Here is a 4,702-nt window from a genome sequence, read left to right on the forward strand (position 1 = left end):
AATGGAAAGAAACTTGAAGCAATCGCACTAAAATCAGGGACTAGGCAAGTCTGCCCACTCTCTCCCTACTTATTCAATATAGTTCTTGAAGTCCTAGCCAGAGCAATCAGTCAACAAAAGGAGGTCAAAGGGATACAAATTGGAAAGGAAAAAGTCAAAATATCACTATTTGCAGATGATATGATAGTATACTTAAGTGACCCCAAAAGTTCCACCAGAGAACTACTAAGCCTGATAAACAACATCAAAGTGGCTGAGTATAAAATTAATTCAAACAAATCAGTAACCTTTCTCTACTCAAAGGATAAGCAGGCTGAGAAAGAAATTAGAGAAATGACACCCTTCATAATACTCCAAAATAATATAAAATATCTAGGTATGACTTTAACCAAGCAAGTGAAAGATCTGTATGATAAGAACTTCAACTCTGAAGAAAGAAATTGAAAAAGATCTCAGAATATGGAAAGATCTCCCATGCTCTTGGATTGGCAGGATTAATATAGTAAAAATGGTCATTTTAACAAAAGCAATCTGCAGATTCAATGCAATCTCCATCAAAATTCCAATTTAATTCTTCATAGAGTTAGAAAGAAAAATTTGCAAATTCATTTGGAATAACAAAAAACTCAGGATAGCTAAAACTATCCTCAACAATAAAAGTACTTCTGGGGGAATCACCATCCTTGACCTCATGCAGTATTACAGAGCAATAGTAATAAAAATTGTATGGTATTGGTACAGAGACAGGCATATAGATAAATGGAACAGAATTGAAGACCCAGAAATGAACCCACATACCTATCGTCACTTGATCTTTGACAAAGGAGCCAAAACTGCCCAATGGAAAAAGATAGAATTTTCAACAAACGGCACTGCTTCAATTGGAGAGCAGCATGTAGAAGAGTACAAATCGATCCATTCTTGTTGCCCTATACAAAGCTTAAGTCCAAGTGGATTTGGGACCTCCACATCAAACAAGATACACTCAAACGAATAGAAGAAAAAGTGGGGAAGAGTCTTGAATACATGGGCACAGGGGAAAATTTCCTGAACAAAACATCAATGGCTTATGCTCTAAGATCAAGAATCAACAAATAGGACCTCTTAAAACTACAAAGTTTCTGTAAGGCAAAGGACACTGTTGTTAGGACAAAATGGCAACCAATGGATTGGGAAAAGATCTTTACCAATCCTACAACTGATAGAGGGCTTATATCCAAAATATACAAAGAACTCAAGAAGTTAGACTCCAGAGAGCCAAATAACCCTATTAAAAATGGGGTCCAGAGCTAAACAAAGAATTCACAGCTGAGGAATATCGAATGGCTGAGAAGCACCTAAAGAAATGTTCAAAATCCTTAGTCATCAGAGAAATGCAAATCAAAACAACCCTGAGATTTCACCTCACACCAGTGAGAATGGCTAAGATCAAAACTCAGATGACAGCAGATGCTGGTGAGAATGTGGAGAAGGAGGAACACTCCTCCATAGCTGGTGGTATTTCAAACTAGTACAACCATTCTGGAAATAAGTCTGGAGGTTCCTCAGAAAAATTGGACATTGCACTACCTGAGGACCGAGCTATACCTCTCTTGGGCATATACCCAAAAGATGCTCCAACATACAACCTAGACACATGCTCCACTATGTTCATAGCAGCCTTATTTATAATAGCCAGAAGCTGGAAAGAACCCAGATGCCCTTCAACAGAGGAATGGATACAGAAAATGTGGTACATCTACACAATGGAGTATTACTCAGCTATGAAAAGCAATGACTTCATGAAATTCATAGGCAAATCGATGGACCTAGAAAATATCATCCTGAATGTGGTAACCCAATCACAGAAAAACACACATGGTATGTGCTCGATGATAAGTGGATATTAGCGTAAAAGTTCGAATTATCCAAGATGCAGTTCACAGACCACATGAAGCTCAAGAAGAAGGATGACCAAAATGTGGATGCTACACTCTTTCAGAGCCTGCCCCACATGTGGCCCATAAATATATCCAGCCACCAAAAGTAGATAGGATTGACAAAGCTAAAAAGTGCATCTTGACAGGAACCAGATACAGATGTCACCTGAGAGACACAGCCAGAACATGTCAAATAAAGAGGCAAATGCTCACAGCAAACCATTGAACTGAGAAAGGGATCTCCATTGGTGGAATTAGAGAAAGGATTGAAAGAGCTGAAGGGGCTTGCAACCCCATAAGAACAACAAGCCAACCAACCAGCGTTCCCAGGGACTAAACCACTATCCAAAGAATATACATGAACTGACCCGGGGTTCCAACTGCATAAGTAGCAGAGGATAGCCTTGTTGTGGCACCAGTGGAAGGGAAAGCCCTTGGTCCTACCAAGGTTGGATCCCCAGTGCGGGGGAATGTCAGGGGTAGTTATAAGGGGGGTAGTGGGGGACACCCTTATGGGGGAGGGGGAGGGGATAGGGGGCTTATGGACAGGAAATCAGGAAAGGGATTAACATTTGAAATATAAATAAAGAAATATATCCAATAATAAAAAAACAGAGATAGGTGAATTGTAAATATATATGTGCATTGAATATTGATGTACTTGGTTTTATAAAACAAGCACCAGTGAACTGAAAGATAAAATATCAAGACAAACAAACCAATAAATAAACCAGAATACTATTACAGATCGAACAGCCTTAAATATCTACAGCTGCAGTTCTCAACCTGTGGGTTTTTAGGGGTTGAATGACTCTTATCCAGGAGTTTATAGTGCTGTATCTCAAATTCTAAAAAAAGTAACAAGTCAAACTCCAAATTAGTAGAAAAAATAATAAAATATCAAAGATAAAATTAGTGAAATGGAGCCTAAAATATCAATGGACCAATGAAAGATTTAGTTCTTCGAAAAGATAAACAAGATTGAAAAACTCTTAGTCAAATTAACCAAATGAAAGGAACTCTGGCAGGTGGCACAGAACTAAAACCCCATTTCTGTATAGGCTGGAAAGACTGTCATGAATTTGGGTCTGACCTGGGCTACATAGTATCCCAGTAGATCCTCACATAGACACACTAAAAAGTGGATTCCTCATTCTGGAATGGAGAGAGCCTCAGGGCCATGCTGTCTGACCACCTGGTGTACATGCAGGGGCTGGCATGCAGATATCCCAAGGATTTGGTTTAACGTCGTTTTCACTGTTCAGAGTCTACTTGGACTGCTATCTGTTCATCCATCTATTTATCTATCCAGACTTAGCCTTGTACTTTGCCTTCAGTCATTGGATCATATGCCTCACCTTTATGACTTCCAGAGTCCTGCACCTTACCATTCCAGTTTGACTCAACCCTAAAACCAATCACAACCTTGTGACCCTGCAGCCAAGCTCTGTTTTGAAGCTGCTCTCCAAGTGGATTACTTAACATCTTATCTAAACACCACAGTGAGTTTCTGTATCAGTTCTCTATCTCTGCCTTCAATACAACCTGTTTGAAGTGTGATGCAATGCATTTAACCTCTGTAACCATTCTGCATCTCCATGCACACATATTTATATGTCCAATTGCTGTGTAATGTTTAGTGTGTGATCTGAAGGTTAAAATTAATAATTAAGATTGGAACTAAAAGAGCCTGTGGTTGCCAGTGGCTATTTTTTTTCAAGGAAAACTGTAACTACTTTGACCAATTGCAGCCAGGAAAGCCAATGTGGGTGTGAATTTATTTTTAGTCAATCAATTTTGTCATGGCAGATTAACATAAACATGTCCATCTATGATTTTAACATAGCAAACTCATAAAAAGACAAATGAATTATTGTTTTACATGTTCCAATCCAAACACAGATATATATATATATATATATATATATATATATATATATATATATTGAGAGAGAGAGAGAGAGAAAGAAAGAAAGGAAGGAAGAAAGGAAGAAATAAATAAATAAATAAATAAATAAATAAATAAATAAATAAGTTTCTGTAGAGGGACCAGTTCTCCTCCTGCAACATACTCCAGAAAGTCACTGTCTTCCAAAGCAATGTGTCTCTCTCTAAAAGTACTTAGACAAGATCTAGGGTTGTTACCGAGAACTTATCTTTGGAAGTCGGAAGTTCCCAGGACCTCAGGAAGTGTGGCACTTACCCTGTGAACTCCTGTAGAAATCTGTGAAACTTTAACTTGGCAGCTTCCTGCTTTAGACTCTCCTCGGTGGCAACTACACTATTTTTTTTTTCTGTTTGTTTTCAGCAAATTTCTATAATTTACTTCCTGGGGAAAATATTTATTCTTCTCTTGAAGTTGTTTTATCTTTTAGACAATAGTAACTAGTGTGCCCAGTCTATTATTATGTGCTAATAAAGGAGTAATGAGCATATCCATTCATGTCCACAAAATTCTAACAAAAAAGCTACATGAAGCCAATGCCTCTTAGCAAGTCAAGACTAAGGTCTTTCTGTTAATGTGTGTACTTCAGTTAGGAGACCAAAATAAAACTCAGTATGCATCTTCATAGTTTTATGCCCCAGAATGTGTGTGTGTGTGTGTGTGTGTGTGTGTGTGTGTGTGTGTGTGTTTGTGTTGGGGGAGTGGAACAGTGCTTAAGAATAGAAATGATTGTGCTCCCTTCGGCAGCACATATACTAAAATTGGAATGATACAGAGAAGATTAGTATGGCCCCTGGGCAAGGATGACACACAAATTCGTGAAGCGTTCCATTTTTTT

The 4,702-nt window shown here is 38.2% G+C and overlaps 1 non-coding gene across 1 annotated transcript; it reads left to right on the forward strand.

Moving 5' to 3' along the window:
• Nucleotides 1-4,595: 4,595 nt before the first annotated feature.
• On the forward strand, nt 4,596-4,702 carry U6l8 (U6 spliceosomal RNA like 8). The gene has a single exon (XR_015687410.1). It is a non-coding gene; the product is annotated as a U6 spliceosomal RNA (small nuclear RNA).

Source organism: Rattus norvegicus, chromosome 4, assembly GCF_021556685.1.
Source record: "Rattus norvegicus strain SHRSP/BbbUtx chromosome 4, alternate assembly SHRSP_T2T, whole genome shotgun sequence".
In the NCBI taxonomy this organism is placed as follows: domain Eukaryota; kingdom Metazoa; phylum Chordata; class Mammalia; order Rodentia; family Muridae; genus Rattus; species Rattus norvegicus.